Raw genomic sequence first — 19341 nt, 5'->3', positions numbered from 1 at the left:
CAACAGTTAAGCATGCAATAAAAGCAATCAAATTTGTCATGCATCCACACTGTTATTTCTTCCAGACAGGTAGCTTTTTCTTAACATGCTTTTTCTTCACAAAAAACAGTTGCAGGGCGGCAGTGGCTCAGTGGTTCATGTAGGTTGTCTACAAACCGGAAGGTTGATGATTCAATCCCCGGTTCCACCTGACCAAGTGTCGAGGTGTCCATGAGCAAGATACCTAACCCCAGCTGCTCCCGATGAGCTGGATGGTGCCTTGCATGGCTGACACCGCCGTCAGTGAATGAGTGAGTGAATGTGAGGCTATATGTAAAGCGCCATAGGTCTGTGATAGCGCTATATAAATGTAGTCCATTTACCATTACCATTTACAAAAAGAGCATATACATGTCATAGTTAGGTAGGCAAATTGGGACGCCGCTCAAGGTTTTGATCACTCAACAGACGCCACTATCGTGTAAACATGTTTGTGTTCACGTGCTTGCAATAAATGTGTCAATGCCATTTATATCTGGACCTTTTTATTTTTTATTTTAAGAACATTGTTTTTATTGTTGTTAAATGAGAACACAATTACATACAGTATATTACACATATATTTATAGTGTATATTTCCCTAAATATTTCCCTTCCTTTAGTGAATTGATTAAAACAAGCCTGGAATAAAAGATTATTCTTTAGTTATGTTAATCATGTCTTAATAATATTCATTAATTTGGATATCTGTGAAGCACACAAAGCATTTCGAGATCTCCTTCTTATAATAAATTGAAATGGTGAGGTTGTTTAATAGCGCCCCCTACCCATTATGTTTGCTAATGTAAACTAAAGGTTCTTTACACGAATCATGATTAAAGGTTCCCATCTCTATAAGAAATCATGTGAAACTTAACTAACAAGACTGTCTCATTCTAACATTCAGTTCTAGACTCTAATGTCAGGCTGGGAAACTCGAGATCCACTTTTTATGAATCATTATAGTATATATTACAGTGTCAGCTTGTGAGTTTAATGAAAACCACAAAAACATTTAATTTAGTAAAATAAGTTTAAAAAAAAATTATCTCTCTCCCCTCCATAAAAATGGTTTGGTCCGATGGTTATTAATTACAGCAGAGGGATGCAAGTCTAGAAATCGTGTACCATATATGATATGAGTGGATGCTTTTTCAGGGGGTCCAGAATTTACAAGCGATGGCCCTGATGCTGACCACATCTGTTTGTGCTCATTTTCAGATTAACTATTCTTTCAGAATCCATATATTTGTTCCATCAAATTTCAGTTTGCTGCTGAGACCACACCCATTTATCGAAATGCTTTGTTGAGTTGAAATGATGTAATTATGACAAATGAACACGCTGCATCTTAAACGCTTTCAGATAATGAATGATCACGATCTCGGATCAGCTTTACTTTCCGTCCTGAGGACATCCGTATCTCCTCGTCTTCCTCTGCGGTGAAGGACGTGTGATGAATCCGTAATCGTTGTATTATTCCCAGCGGCTCTGAACAGACGATCACGCTCACGGCTCTAATGAATAGAGCCCCGATCATAATCATATCAATCAACCGAATATCAGCCACATCCCCAAGCACACAGCAGTGAGCGATGAGAGCGAGATCAGATCGATACACATCACGGCGGGCTCGTCGTCAGGGGCCCCGGGGCCACACACAGATATCACTGCCGCAGACACACACCAGGCCTTATTCTGACGCAGTCCACCGCCTCTAAACATTTCAGGAGACTGCCATTAAATTAAAAGACCCAGGTGCCTTTATCTGGTCTGTACTGATGCTTTAACACTGGGACAACAAAATACAATTTGATCAACAACAAAAGAAAAAAAAAGGTTGAGATAGTGAAAATATTTTCAGCTAACTAGCCAAACTTTACATCCTTTACCATAGAGGATTTACAGTGCTGTACCAACAGGGAGGTATTTAGATTATTTTATGTGTTTTACCCTCGACCAAAAATTAAACATGAGCTTGTTTCCTTCAAAAACACATTAGAATGCAATAGAACAACCCTCAAAAAAATGAATTTTTGCCTCTTGTTAAATTTAACTAATTAAAATAAGCTAAAGTAACACAATTGTTTAATATTTTGTCACAACTTAATTGAATTGTGTTCAATCATCCTAATATATTTAAAGCTGAAGCTTTACTTACTTAACTTGTGTGAACTCTACATGAATCATTTTTGTTGACAACTAACTGGGCAGTGGATCTGTAGTTCCCAGCATGCTTTGCAAGGGACTGCATTAGGAGGGTAAATTTAGGGATTAAAGTGTTATTTTGTGTATTTTTCTGTAAATGGAAAGATGTTGTTAGTTAATGTTAGTGTTTAATATTCAGTAAGCTTAGAAACTTAGAAAACTTTCTGTAATGTTTTTTTAATTTTGTGGTTACCGTTATGCAGAAGAGTGGTGACTGTGTTTAGGTTAGGGCTGTGGACACTCAGTATACACACTATACATGCATTAAACCTCATTTGCAGACCTGCATAAGTAATATTCAATATTACTCTGTAAAAAAGTGGTTTTATTTAACTGAACACTAGTAGCTTCTATCACTGGAAATAACTGTAGAGTCAAATTAGCTAAAATTATAATGTTGGTGATATTAGGCAGGGCAAACATTAAATGTAGTCAACCTGACAAAACTTTATCTAGCAGGAATGACTAAATGAATTTAAGTTCATTCAACAAGATTACAATAAATAATTTCAAACAAATTAGATTTTGTTGGAAAAATGTAGTTTCATGGAAAAGTTTTCCTTAATTTAATCAAGTTCGTTCAACAGCTTATTTTTTGAGTGAAATTAACAACATTTAGAAATACATCTTTAAAGCACCCATAGACTCCTGCAGTATACGTTCATGAAGAAGATGATGAAGATTACAGTTCCAGCCCCATACTGACCTCTAGTGGAGTCAATACAGATTTACATCAGATCTATCAACTCTGTGCAGGACCAGTTCAAGCACCACTGCGAAACATCTCATCTAAACACATCTATGGGCTGTGGCTTCTTCCAGTAGGTTTGAGTAGTGCAAATGTATTAAAATGTGGAGTGTGTAAATGAGGATGGTAACTAAAGTGCAATGACGTGATGGCGCTCTAGCCCAAAGCTTTCCTACTCTTCTGCTACACATTCAACACGATGATGAGGATGATGCATTTTATTTACATTCCACTTTTCTCAGACCCAAAGCGCTTCGCAGAGAATAAAGACGACAACATACAATAAAAACAAAACAGAAATAGTAAGTAACAGTAAGCATCTTTAAGAAGATGGGTCTTTAGAGACTTCTTAAAACTGTCCAGTTTCTAATAGCCAAGGGAAGTTTGTTCCACAATGGTGGAGCTGAAACAGGGCTGGTGAAGAGTACAGGAGACAGAAGAGCAGAGAGAGCCAGCTGGAGAGCAAGGCATGCCGGAGCTGTCCCATGAAGAGCCGTATATAAAGTGCACTACAATAATCTAGCCTCGACGTCATAAAGGCATAGATAAAGGCCTTTCCACATCCGGCAGAGATAGAGAAGGTCGTGGTCTGGCAATATTTCTGAGATGGAAAAACAGATTTCGAGACCTTATTAACATGGGCATCGAATGACAATCGCGAATGAAAAATAAGAGTGAATGTGTGTGTGTGTGTGTGTGTGTGTGTGTGTGTGTGTGTGTGTTATGCTGCACTGTACAATAATGCCTGAGCAACAGATCCATCTAGTGGTCATGTATGAGATACTCCTTTACCATGGTATTTACACAGTACTCCATAGTACTTCAAATAATACCAGATACTACCAGGGAAATGTCCAAAAAACGCATTATCAAAGGCATTCGACACTCCACAGATACACAGAGCATTTCGTTTCAGGCGTGTAGAATTTCACCAGGATTCAGAAAGCCACAACATGCAACGGATGTTTAAATTCAATAAGAAACGTCAGCACTCTTCACAAACTTCAGACCGAAGCAGATGAACACACCAAGCTATGGCCATTTCAAAACACTGCTTCATGAAGCTTCGAAACCTTTGCGAATCGTTTGTTTCAAGTCATGTGATTTCAGTAAACGGGACATCATTACGTCATAACTGTTTGGAAACACTTCTAAATTTCAATGGTTCTCCGCTGGTGATCTCGGTCAACCCACGAATCATGACGAGTCACTGAGAACCAATGAACGAGTGTCTGTGGGTTTTACCTGATCTCTTTATACATTTGTAGACTTTTTAATTAGAAAAGAAACATGAACACTTGATAATCTTATTAGATGATTAGATAATTGCATCAGAAAGATTCTACTTTCTACTTGTAAATGGTGTTTTTATGCATGTTTGGCCCTGGTTTTTGTTGCATTTACACTGTTCTGGCCAGTAGGGGTCACCGTGGAGGAGGGGTAAAGTAATAATTACCAGAGCTTCTCAGTGATTTAGTCCCGTCTCAATGTGCATCTCAGTGATCATTACGGTCAATGTCAGTAAAGATTACAGCGACTTTAACCTTCAGTAAAAAGGTCCGGAAAAATGACCTCAGGTGATACTAATCCCGTGTGAATAGACCCGCTGTAAATATGTATGTAAATATTCCGTAATTTCCTGTTTAAAAGTAGTTTTCCGCGGGTTTTCTAAGTATGGAGACGCTTGAAAAAGCAAAAAGAAGATCGACAGCACTTGTTAGACGCACAAAACATCTTTAAGCGTTAGGTAAGTGTCTATTACCAACACAATCCAATCTGAAGTTAATTAACACATCGTTCGACCGGACCTAACTGGTTTATATATATAAATATAGGTTATATGTGTTTGCACATGTGATATCAGGAAGCAGCGTAATACACACATGACGACAGGAGTGACGGCGGTGAGTAAATCGAGTTACTCTCCCACTTCTGCTAGTTTTACTGAGATCTCTTATCCCGTGCGAATTGGCCATTAATATTACAGATGTCCTGTGGTAAAATTACATTACTCCATCTAGCCTTGTAAAACTAATCCTGTCCGAATAGCCTCGACACAATACGGCACATTTGCTTCAACCGTTTCAGTGCTCCACGAAGCCTCGATCTGCCCACCACTAAACACACCGATCTCAACTAAACGGACACACAACACCGCAAACTCCTGCACCACCCAACGAATCCCAGTCCTGGAGATCTACCGTCCTGCTGGGATCCACTCAAACTCCTGCCTGTGATGAGCAAGAGTTCCTGGAGATCTTCATGATCTGCTTTAATCAGGGCTGGATCTCAGACACAGGACTGGGCATCCATGATCTACACACCAGGCTTTAGAAGAGAAGAGAGGGCGGGGCTTACGGGGGTGCTGCCGTCTGATAGGGTGGCCATGCTGAGGGAGGAGGTCATCAGAGAGGAAGGGGCGGGGCTTACGGGGGTGCTGCCGTCTGATAGGGTGGCCATGCTGAGGGACGAGCTCATCAGAGAGGAAGGGGAGGGGCTTCTCTTCTCCAGGATATCCTGAGTCTGCAGGAACTCCCGCCAGTCATGCTGCATTCTGACAGGTAACGCCAGTTATTTACATGAGGAACGCATAATAACACACCCATAACCACAGATTATGAGATAAACATACAGAGAATGACTTTCTCACTATAACTGATTAAAAAGCAATTACTGTTAACAAAGGAAAACCAATAATTACTGATAGCAATAATCACAGATAACAATGCCATATACATTATTGCTTATGACAATGGAATATATATAAATACAGATGGCAATGTGATACTGATAATTAGCTATGGCAGCGTGATATCTCAAACTGCAGATGAATGACCGTGATAATCAGTATAATCAGGAAGTTATGGTGATATTGACTCACATCAGCACTGTGGTCTCCAGTGGATGTGTGTTCACTGTGATGTTATTCTCCACGTCTGTCGCCATCTGGTGGCTGAAACACACACACACACACACACACACACACACACACACACACACACACACACACACACACACACACACACACACACACACACACACACACACACACACACACACACACACAATAAGCATATTTCGACACACACAGACTGGTACTTTACTGTAGGGTATAACGGGGCTAAAGACACACCTTAAGAAAAAATGTGCTTTTCACTATTCCATATAGTGTATGATTGCAGAAATTTTGGTTTTTTGAACATAAATATCGTACAAATGTATGAGGTGACAAGGGGTAAAAGACACAGAATTCATACAAATACTTCAGCTAAAATAATATGGTTTTAATAAAGTTAATACTTGACCAAAACAATCACTTTAGCAAAGTTTGGACTATTTTCTGTTTATTTTGATAAATAAAAGAATTAATTTTTGTTCAGTAAATATACTGTCATTAAAATACTGACTGTAGTTAAAAAAATAGAGAAACAAAATTATTTTAAAAAGTAAAGATTCTGAAAGTATTGAAGGAGATCCCATTATAATGTAATTTAGATTTACAGTAGTAACAAAACATTATATTTTATTGACTGATATGATTAATATCATATTAAATCCGTATAAAAAGGTATACCATTTCTAGGCATGTTCCCCAAACTATGGCTCCCAAACCTGTCCTGGAGGACCCCCAACACTGCACGTTTTCTTTGTCTCCCTAATCAAACACACCTGATTCGACTCATCAGCTCATTAACCCATGTGATAATGAGCTGAATCAGGTGTGCAGTGTTGGGGGTACTCCAGGACAGGTTTGGGAACCGCTTAGGAGGTTGCTTAAATACCTTCTTACGTCCGACGTTACCCGATGCTGAATCTGCTGATCTCGACGGCTCGAGAATCAATCATTCACTCATTCAGGGGCTGTTTCACTGCGTTATGTGAGAAAGCGGTGTTCTTTATAAAAGAAGCACTTCAGAAGTAGTGGAAATTGCATTTATTAGGATTAATGGGATATTATAAAACAAATAATCCAAACTATAATAGCTTAGCCTACATATTTTAAAATTGTTTCATACAATAAAAGTGTACATCGTACGTACGGTGCTCGGCAGTGATCAAAAAGGATTTAAACAGTGAATTTTGAAATGACTCCTATTGTAAACTCAGAGATGTGGATTTGGACGGCAGTTAAAGGGATACTTCACCGATTAGCATTAAGCTTTGTGTCAGTAGAAACCCGCTAGTATTTTGTAGTGACCGTGCTTCCCTCCCTCATGTCCCCCTGAGACCAGAGATTTCTGTATTGTGTGTCTGGAAAAAAAACCTCAGATGATTTATCATCATCAGAGGCTCTTTTGTCCAGAGGCGAGAGACTCCAGCCAATAGGAGGAGCTCGTCCCACATGTCTTCAACCCGCCCATAGGGGGATCTCACGATAAAACAGTCTTTTCAGTTTCGAGTCGACTAGTAGCCTAGCTGTATAATTTCTCCCGATACTGCCCTCTGTAACCGGTAGGCGTGGCTTGGGAGTGTCCTCCTTGGGCAGCGAAGCAAGTGCATTCTGGGAGTTGTAGTCTTTCATCCACATGAGCCAAAAATACATTTTCTGGCTTTTCTCAGTCTAGAAGGCACCAACTTCTAAAATAATTTCACATTTCTTCTACATAAATGATCCAATTTAAATACACATTCATCTTTGTGTTCGTCAAAAAAACAGTAGGTAACTTGGCCGGAGAGTTTTACGCGGGTGGTGGGGGAAAAACACTGATATTCTGGATTTGGACGGCAATACAATCACTGACTAGCCCCTGTAAATGTTTAAAATACCGTACGACCATATGAGAAATAATTAGCGTCTGGACAGGGCTTAACTGACATTATATGCCTTCACTGGCCTTTCAAGGGGCTCCGCGGGCGCCGTCTTACATTTAGCACAACTATTCACTGTATCGCTGCCATAGTTTGAGCAAACATTCACAATCATTCCCTTTAAATAGACTCTAAGCCTTTACTGCCTAATGGTTTGCCAGCTGATGTCCATTTGGTTAATATAATTAAAAAGCTAACAACAATCAGTGTAATTACAATTTTATTCTGTGCATGAAAACACTTGAATTAGCCTAACTGAACACTGGTTTTTTTGCAGTGGTGGCCACCTGTCAACAGTGATGAGGTAAAGCTAAGACTGGACCAGACCAACCATCTGTATGACTTACAGAAGGTATACTTAACTAACAACGTTTCAGGAAACACATTAACGATAAGGTACAGCTAAAGGTATAATTTAAGAACAACGTAGCGTTAAGAACATTTCGGGAAATCAAATTAGCGCAGAATCAGATTAGCGTCACTAACGTCACGGATCAGACAAATTTCCACGTGCATCGTGAAAAGCGGATGTTTTGGAAAGTGTTGCGGTCAAATGTAGTGCCATCTAGTGATTTAGATGCATTTAGCCCCTTTATACCCTACTTTAAAAAATCTGTTTAGTGTTTAGTGAGGACGGAGGAGCGAGGAAACATCAATTTGAGTATTGAGAAGCACCTCGTTTCTTTTAGGCACGAAACATATATCAAAATTCATCCGCAATGCTGTAATGTTGAGGAAGTTTATTTATGTCATTATACTGAATAGTTTCACTCTGAGCGTGAATTTGTCTTTAGAGATGTGCTTATGGTGTACGTCGTAGCACACATATCTGTTAGCTGAGTAAGTGTGTGTGTGTGTGGAGGTATGGAAGTACATGTGTTGACAGGCAGGTAGCAGGACATCGTATCAGGACCAAATAATCATCGTCCAATCACTTCGACAAACATGTTTTAGTCCTGAGACTTTCACAGAGGATATATGCAAAAGAAATGTTTTAAATATTTAGACCACTTCTATTATTGATTGCTATCAGAGTGTGAAGAGAGTTTCAACCAGAATAACAGATAGTGTTGCAGTTTGTACTGAGCGCTCTATGACTGGTCTGAGCCTCTAGCTCAGTGGTTCACAAACCTGTCCCAAACGTGCAGTGTTGGGGGGTGCCTTCAGGACAGGTTTGGGAACCACTGCGCTCCTACTCAAACAGACGTCACTTAGTCGTTCTGATTCGACAACCTTTGGTAGTTGCCACCAGGAATTAATTAGCATCTAAATAGCATTAGCGGTTACATGTATGCTCTGTCTAGTGTGTTTTGGTTCAGTCCCTGTGACCTAGTTTTCCCCAGTCTGTCTAATTAGCAATGTCATTCACCTGTGCCCTGTTTATCACTTATCTCATTAGTTCTAGTGTGTGTCGTTCAGTGCTTTGTCTGATCTCGTCAGCGTATACGTGTTGGGCTATGCTCATGCCTTCCTCTGTGTTTGTCTGATGGATTATCTAGTAAAGACTTGATTTGTGATTTCTTCTTCTTCTTCGTTGTGTGTTTATATACAACCCATACGTATATATATATATATAATGTAATGATATGGATGATATAAAAAAGCTATTTATTTGTTTGTTTATTTTTCCTTCTAGTTTCATGGTATTTGGTCTGTCATCCTAATCATTAGTTTTGTCTTTTACATGCTGTTGAGGATTTATTCACTGGGTTGTTTTGAGTTATTTTGGACTTTTTAAAATTGATTTAGCCTTTTTTTTATCTGATATGTTTCCGTCACGTGAATCCCAGCCCTGGGAGTTTCACAGCATCAACTCACTTCTGCAGTTCGTATCCTCCGTTGTTCAGACACTTTACCCTCTGGAATGACTTGAGTTCCTCCTGAGAGACAGACAAGAGAAGACAGACATAGAAAGGTGAATTCACTAACGATAAACCACATTGTTATGACTAATGCAAATCAGTACACAAGAACACCGAACACAAACACGGTTAGACGTAGTACTGAACACAATTAGGCTACCATGCCACAGCTTTACACACACTTTAGTGCTCTCAGGTCTTTCTACACATATCATCCTGTATCAGTTACTGGGGAGGATAAAATATGGATAAGAATCAAGATTATAACAGGTTAAGTCAGTTGAAATCTGCTCTTTTGTGTCAGTGAAATGATCCCATTTTGTGCCAACCTGAACTGTTCCAATCCCCCAAACACACTGCCAGAGCGAGACGCCATCCCGTCAGATACTCTGTGCCAACACGGGACTTCTCATCTTTACACCTGTGCACAGGAACTCAATTCCTGTCCTTTCATTTACATCATTCTGTGTGGATTTGCTGGATAGCAGCTCCGTTCCAATAGTTCCAGTTCCAGACAAAAGTTTGGGATCGGTACCATTTTTTTTTTTTTTTAAAGAAATAATACTATTATTCAGCGAGTACACGAGTAAATTGATCAAAAGTGACAGTAGAGACATTTATAATATTATAATATTGAATCCTGTTAGGTAACACTTTACTTGAAGGGGTGTGCATAAGACTGACATGACACATGTCTTGAATATGAAGGAGGTTTTATGCATGTTTATGTAACTGTCATTAAGTGTCATACGCTCAATTATTACTTTTTTTTATGCAAATATGACATTGTTTGAGATGTCTTTGTCATGACAACTTGACATTACCAAGACAACATAACCTGTCATAAATATGTCATAAACATGACATAGCAGATTAATCATCAAACTGAAGAAACTACTTGGCTTTATGGGTTAACATTACATTATATTTCTGACCACTTTTTTTTCTCCAGTGGTACAAATTTAATGTGTCATTAAAATGTCATTAAGTGTTAATACTCTGTCAAATTATCTTATAACAGTGTCATGAATATTTTTGTTGACCTCAACTACAGTGATACGAATTTCATTTTAATCATTAAAATGTCATTAAGTGTTAATACTGTCAAATTGTTTTATAACTAATACTGGAATACTGGAGAAAAAAAAGTGGTCAGAAATATATTCATGACACAGTTAATGTAATGTTAACCCATAAAGCTAAGTAGTTTCTTAAGTTTGATAATTAATCTGCTATGTCATGTTTATGACACATTTATGACAGGTTATGATGTATTGGTTTGTCAAGTTGGCATAACAAAGACATCTCAAACAATGTCATATTTGCATAAAAAATGTCATAATTGAGCGTATGACACTTAATGACAGTTGTCATAAACATGCATAAAACCTTCATATTCATGACATGTGTAATGTCAGTCTTATGCACACCCCTTCAAGTAAAGTGTTACCTTATGGTCTTCTGAACCTTACGTTCATAAAATCTGAAGCAGTACAACTGTTTTCAACATTGATAATAATCATAAATGTTTATTGAGCATCAAATCATCATATTAGAGTGATTTCTGAAGGATCATGTGACACTGAAGACTGGAGTAATGATGCTGGAAATTCAGGAATAAATCACAGGAATAAATTACACTTTACTATATATTCACACAGAAAACAGCTGTTTTACATTGTTATAATATTTCACTGTGTTTACTGTATTTTTTATCAAACAAATGCAGCACTTGTGAGCAGAAGAGACTCTTTCAGAAACATGAATACACCTTACAGACCCCAAACTTTTATATAAAAAAGACCAAATGAGTGTATTGTAGCAACAAATGTTATATAACACTGATAGGTGTTGCAGCACACAGGTCCTTTGAACAGGATAAAAATATATATATATATATGGTAAGCTTTATTTTGATGGTCTCTTAGACATTCTGTTGACTATGAGTAGCGTTGCACCTACACTGTCTATTAAATGAGATTCAACAATTCAGACCATTTATTTCTTTCCATTTTAATCAAGAAATAACATGTGAAGTCATGAAACATATTTCATTGCAGACCATTTGATGCTTATGAAAGTATGATGTCATTAGTTTAGCAGCATTACACCACTGTCATACTCAAGCGACTATCAAGATACAAGAGTTCAAGTTAACCCTCAGCAACATGTTTCAAGTATTACAGGAGCTGCCGGAAGAGGAAGAAGGCCCCCTCGAGAGCAAATGGAAAGGAATTAAAGAAGCAGTTACATCAACATGCCAGGAAGTGCTTGGCCCCAAGAAGTACCACCATAAAGAATGGATCTCTGTTGACAGGCTAAGTAAGATTCAGGAGAGGAAGAGCAAGAAGAAGGCCGTCAACAACGGTCGAACAAGAGCAGAGAAAACCAAGGCACAAGCAGAGTACACAGAGGCAAATAAAAGAACAAAGAAGAGCATCATGGTGCGTTCACACCGGACGCGAATAGCGCGTCAGGCGCGAGTGATTTCAATGTTAAGTCAATTCAAAGACGCGTTATGCGCGTAAAAAATTCCTGCGGCGCGAATGACGCCTGGTTCACACCGGACGCCGAAGCGGCGCGGAATGGAAAATCACGTGCGGTCCGGCGCCTGCCTGTTACACCAGACGCGTATTCTCCGCGGCGGTCGACAAGCGCTTCTGCTCAGTTGTTGTTTATTCAGAGCTATTTTTTTTACATCATGGGTAAGTAAATAACCTCATAAAATGAATACACCATGTTTCTGTAACCAAGAAGTTTGTACACTTCTTTTATTAATCCGTTGTCGAGACACACACGCAGCCAGAGAGAGAATATGGTAGACAGTTTTTTTCTTTGTTTGTTTTCATCTTTCTAGTCTGTTATCGATACACAAATATGATCGCATTTGTCACTCGCGGTATTTTAATTTGAAAATTGCTTTTATTTTGACAATTGACCGGATGTCTCGTGTTTCTTGGTGTGACTTCCTGCTGGAATGGACACGGATCACTCGCGGTCGCGCAAAAAATAGACCAGACGCCGAAACTGGCGCTTCACGGCGTGGGCCGGCCGCGGTGTACCGCGGCGCTCCGCGTCTGGTGTGAACGACACCATAGGTTAACATGGGCGCCGAAAGGAAGCGGCCTCCGTTCCGCGCCGCTTCTGCGTCCGGTGTGAACCCGGCCTGAGGCGTAGAGCGCGGCGCGGTAGACGCGAATACGCCTCATTCGCGCGAATTGAGCGTCTGGCGCGTTAAGCGCGAATGATTTTATTAGTGCTATTTGTGCATTCTCGTGTTTGACGCAAATTCGCGTCTGCCGCCCGAGTTGAAAAATCGGAACTTCTGCGTCAATTCGCGCCGCGTTAACCAATCAGGAGCCTGCTTGCTGCTGTCACGTGGTGAAGTGACAGTTTATAATGTTATTTTATGTTTGGCCTCAATAAATTATTTTGTAATATGACTAAAATGCACAACAAAGCAAATCTTTCACATAAAAACTCGATTTCAATATATGAGAGATACTCATTTTGTATTGAATGCTATTTATTCCATATCTATTCTAGATTATATGAAACATTATTATTCTAATGTAAAGACAACAAACACAATTTAGTGTATAAAAACAAAAATCACAGGACAGGTTTCACTTTTGGAGGCTGGCTCCATTTATTATCAAAACAAAAATAAATGACAGATTAGGTGGGTGCGGGCGAGGGTGAACCTCGCGCCGGGCTGTAGAGCGCGGGCTCGACAGGCAGCGACCACTCGAGGCCGAGGCCTTATACGGCCTACGCTGTCCTCGTCAGCGTCCTCACCGTTAGGTCCACCAAACCTAGCTCCTGGAGCAAATTGTGAAACTCCTGAAACCCTCCGGAGGGTCTGGTGGACCCGAGTACAGCGACGATGTCCCCTACGCAGCTGTTTCTGCTCTCCAGAGCATATACGAGCGATGACTCTCTCGATTAATGCTAATGCTCGATAAACATCTAAAAAAGATGGCCGCCAACGGGTTTCGAAACTTTCGCCTCTGACGCGCGTACATTTTGCTTCAAACTTTTGTTTTTACGCGCGTCAATTTCGCTCTTGACACGCGAATTAACACAAAAGTGGTCAAGCGTCAAACTAGACGCGGCAGCCGCGAATTTGACGCGCTATTCGCGTCCGGTGTGAACGCAGCATCAGAGCGGACAAGCAGACGACCTGGCAACCGAAGCAGAACAAGCAGTTAGAGAACTTTGAAAGAACTTTACAACACCACCAAGAAGCAAGCAGGGAAGTACAGTAGACCCGAATGCCCCGGTCAAAGACAAAGAAGGAAGACCAATCATGGGTGACCAAGAACAGAGAAACAGGTGGAGAGAATACTTCGAAGAACTCTTGAATAGACCAACAACGAAAAACCCACCAGATCGAACCTGCCGAAATGTACCTATCTATGGAGGAGAGCCCACCCACAAGAGAAGAGATTAGGACGGACATCCAGCAGCTCAGGAACGGTAAAGCAGCAGGACCAGACAGCATCCCAGCTGAGGCGCTGAAGTCGGACATAGAAACAACAGTGGGAATGCTCTACCCACTATTTAAGAAGATCTGGGAGGAGGAACAAACACCAGCTGACTGGATGAGAGACTGGAATCTCATCAGGATTCCGAAGAAAGGAGACATTAGCAATTGCACAAATTACAGAGGGATCATGCTGCTATCAGTGCTGGGAAAGTATTCAATAGGACGAAAGATCCAATCGACACCCTACTTTGCTTTCGCAAAGATCGATCCTGCACGGACCAAATTGCAAACAGTCGTTAGAGAGGAACTCACCCCTGTACATCAACTTCCTCGACTGCGAGAAAGCATTCGACAGCGTGGACAGAGAGACCCTATGGAAGCTCCTACATCATTATGGGATACCTGAAAAAATCTCCACCATTATTGGGAACTCATATCAGGATCTAAGCTGTAAAGTGAAACATAGAAGGCAACTCACGGAGACATTCCAGGTAAAGACAAAGATGTCTACTTTCGCCATTTCTCTTTCTACCAGCCAAACCATGGATAGGGAAAGCACGGAAAGCATTTATACAACTGCGGAACATATGGAGATCTAAAGAGCTACCAACCAAAACCAAAGTCTGGATCTTCGATACCAGTGTAAAAGCAGTTCTTCTATATGGAGCAGAAACTTGGAAAACAACAGAAAACACAAGTCTTCATTAACAACTGCCTACGCAAGATACTAAATATCCATTGACCAGAGACCATCAGCAACAAGGAACTCTGGAATAAAACCAACCTGATGCCTGCAGAAGAAGACATTAAAAAACAACGTTGGAGATGGATAGGGCACACTTTACGTAAGCCAACAGATAACATCACCAGGCAAGCCCTAACGTGGAAAAGAGGCCGACCAAGAAACACATGGCGCCGAGAACTGGACACAGAACTTAAGATCATGAAGATGACCTGGAACCAATTGGAGAGGAGAGCCCAGGACAGACACTCTTGGAGATCCCTTGTAGACGGCCTATGCCCCAGTAGGGGTGGAAGACATTAGTGAAGTGAAAGTGTCGTAACAGTGTGTGTGTGAGTAAGTGTAAATAGAGTTGCTGTCTATGTAGATATTCCAGGGTTTGGAACAGGTTCACATGCCATCATCAGTTTGAGTTGGTCTTATAATGAGCCGGTGTGTTAATAGACACACGGTCAGATCCAGGGCTCTCTTCACACACACAAACAGCCAAAACACACACGAAATAAAACACAATGCTTTACATAATTTAGTGTGCAAGAGGACAGCAAATCTATATTCATTTTGGGTTTTGCAACTCCAAGCAGACTGCATTGATTAGAGAGGAAACTACACACGCGATTTATATGTGTGTATATGTGTGTGGGACTTTGAAGGTGACAGAGAGAGAGATGGTGGGAGGTGTGTGTGTGTGACAGAGAGAGAGAGAGAGAGAGAGAGAGACACTGGGCTGTATGATATTAAACCGCACATACAGAGAGAGAAAGGGTCAGAGATGAAGAAACAGAAACATCAGTACAAACTTGATTTTTACGTTCTGATTTATGTTAATTTTTGATGTTCTGATGATACGAGTGATACATTTGTTACAAAACTATGAAGACACTGATTTTGTTCCTCAAATGTTTGGCATTGTGTCTGAATAAAAAAAATCCACACACACACACACAGTTAGTGTCATTAGATTGAGATCTGAAGGGGGAAAAGCGTTGGCCGTCCACTTACATCAGATGAACATTCAGTGATGTGTTGCAGTTTCTTTTTTCTTTTTCTTTTTTTTGTTTATTTAAAAGGACCAATGCACATCAATTAACATTTTTTGTTAACACTCAACATGTAAATGCGCCAGAGTTAGCTAGAGAGCTAATTTTCATCTGTAGTCCCTTGGCAGGTCAACACAGCATCATAATACAAAAAGAATACATGAAAAACAGAAAACAAATTAAGAAAATAAATAGATAATAATAAGTACAATACAAAGAAGGGCAGTACCTAAGATAAGGTAAACCAACTATTGATGATTGCAGTTTTGAGTGTTTTTAATCCATTTCTTAAGTGTAAATTTAAATGATAAATAGCTGGTGCTCTCTCTGAGTTCAGTAGGGAGACTGTTTGGCCAAACTTACTGCGTCTATACGGTACAACACAGTCTCCCCTGGTCGCTGCCCTAGTTGCCCTGCCACTACTGCTCTTCTGTTGTATAAATTCACCCAGTGGTGGAGGTGCAAGCCCATGTAACATTTTGAAAATGAGACAGGCATCTAGATAATGTAAGAAACTGTCAAAATTGAATAAGTTATATTTAGTAATAATATTGCAGTGGTGATAGCTGATAGGTTTTTGATCTAATATTTTTAAAGTTTGCTTATAAAGGGTTTCTCTTGGTTTAAGAGTTGTCACATTTGCTCGGGACCAGCTTGTAAAACAATATGATATGTGGGGAAAAATCATAGCATGCATAAAAAGTTTGGCTGCCTCTGTGGTTAAATATGGCCTTATGTGTCTGAAATTAGCCAGATTATATCTGATGGTATTAGCCACCTTTTTAACATGCTTTTTAAAAGTTAAATTAGAATCTAAAATAATACCAAGGTATTTAAAATCGGACACAACCATGAGTTTTTCTCCTTCAATAAAAACATCAGCCTGCTGTACAATTGAGGATCTCTTAGAAAAGAACATACAGACTGTTTTGTTAATGTTAAGATGCAGATCTGACATTTTTAGCCATTCAGAAACATGCACCAGTGCTTCGGTTGATTTAGTTGCAGCCTGTTGTTTGTTCTTGGTATGCAAATAAAGAACTGTATCATCTGCATACATTTGTATATTAACAGATTGACAGACTGAAGGAAAGTCATTAATGTACATGCTAAACAAGATAGGGCCCAATACTGACCCCTGAGGTACACCAATATTACAGTCGAGGTATGAAGAATAAGAAATACCAATATGTACGCTCTGTTTCCTGTTAGTTAAATATCATCCATTTCATGGCCTCTTCTGAGGAATTAAAAAAAGATCATTTTGATAATAGTGTCCGGTGATTCACAGTGTCAAAAGCCTTTTTAAGGTCCAGAAACACTGCACCTACTATACCACCCTCATCTAATTTTGACTTGATGTTTTCAAGGAGGAAACAGTTAGCAGTCTCTATAGAGTGGTTTGTGCGAAATCCAAATTGCATTGGGTGCAACGGAGTGTGTCCCAAATTTAGATGGTTTTTCAGCTGTTCTGCTACCCATTTTTCTGTCACCTTGGATATCACTGATAGAATACTAATGGGTCTATAATTTGACACCATTGTTTTATCACCAGACTTGTAGATCGGAGATACTACTGCTGTTTTCCAGGAGCTTGGAAAAGTACTTTGCCTAACTGACAGGTTGATCAGATGTGCAATAGGGCGAGCAAATGCGTCCCTATGTAATTTTAAAAATGAGGTATCCAAACCATGTGAATCCCTTGCTTTTGAATTCTTTAGCGAGGTAATAATTTTTATAACCTCTGATTCAGATATTTAATTTATTTAAAAAATTGGTTTAGCTTTATCAATAGGGATGGATGGTATAGTTTCAGTTGGGATACCTTGAGCCAGCTCCCTGACTGAATTTATAAAGAAATCATTACATGTACTTGCTATCATATCATTATCTTGGGTCAGGATTCCATTCACTCTGAGTTCAGGTAAAGTTATCCTTTGTTCTTTATTCCTACCAGTTAATTTATTTTTATTTTATTTTACTTTTCTTATGAAGACACTTTTATTCGGCTGTATTCTACTTGCTTTTGTTACTTGTGTTAATTGTTGTAGCCTGTATAGTGTTCATTTTAGACCATGGTTAACTGAGGAACATACCCCACAGCAAAATCACGTTCCCCATCTGAGTGATCTGTTCTCATTCTGCTAAAGTTCACTCAGTTGTCTTCTATCGGCCACCAACTCGGAAACTTCTAGACGAGCTAGACCTTTAAAAACCACATTGCAAAGACAGCTCGATCGTGCAGGTTTTCACTACACAACATCAGGAACATCAGGCCTTTCCTAACTGAGCACGCAACACACCTTCTCGTCCAGGACCTGCTCATTTCAAGGCTTTATTACAGCAATGCTCTTTCATTCACGGTTCCTTGCTGGTGGAACGATCTCCCGACTTATATCCTGACAATATTCAAAAGACAGCTGAAGACTCATCACAGCACTTAACCTCATCAAAAAAACAACATCTATGCTCTCACTTCCCTTTAATCCATCCCAATTCTAGCTTATGCTACTCTGAGCAATGTCTGAAACTTTTAGCACTTCTTGCGTTGTTTGCCTTTTCATGATGACTCGCTTGCTGTGTTCCTCATTTGTAAGTCGCTGTGGATAAAAGCGTATGCAAAATGAATCAATGTAAATGTAGACGTGTAGACCTCATCCTAAGACGTAACTGTATCACTGACAACCATCTCGTCTTCCTTCCCGCCTTCCCTCCTTCCGTCATTCAGCATTTTGGTTGCACGCATTGACTGTCAGTGACAGGACAAAAATGATAAGAAAATACAAAAAAATAACTTCTTTTGTGTTTTGAAAATGAACAGAAGTCTTACAGGTTTGGAATGAAATGAGGGTGAATAAATGATGAATGGATTTTCTTTTTGGATGATCTGACCATTTAAGGTTTGTCTATGATTTACTTTGACTTTGTACTTTAAATTGTAATTTGGACTGGCCAGAGCCATAGTGTCACATTCAGAATTAGTTGAAATCTTGTTTTCCTTCTCAGTAATAAAGAGAAACCATCAGTAACAAACAGGATTATTGCACGAACATTCAGATGAGCAACAATGTTTGTGTTTGTTGAAGAGCTGTGCACATTATGATCTAAACACACGTATAATGTCCATCAGGATGGTGTTTGTTCATGTGTTTTCTGCGGCTCGCTGCACATTAATACAAGCAGCTGGGCTAACTCATTTAATAAACGCTGTTAACCACAGCCAAGAGGAGTGCTAAACAAACATCAGTCAACACACACACACACACACACACACACACGACAGCCGCTCAATCATCCCTAACCAGCAGAGCAAACATTAACTAAAGACACACTTCACAATCTCATTAGGCAATGCATAAACTAACATTAACAAGCAATGGGCAATATATTTGCTGCAGTATTTGTTCATCTTTGTTAACATTAGT

This window comes from Leuciscus leuciscus (genome assembly GCF_965113295.1).
Source record: "Leuciscus leuciscus genome assembly, chromosome: 9".
NCBI lineage: Eukaryota > Metazoa > Chordata > Actinopteri > Cypriniformes > Leuciscidae > Leuciscus > Leuciscus leuciscus.
The sequence above is the reverse complement of the archived record's forward strand: the minus strand, read 5'-3'. Positions refer to the sequence as shown.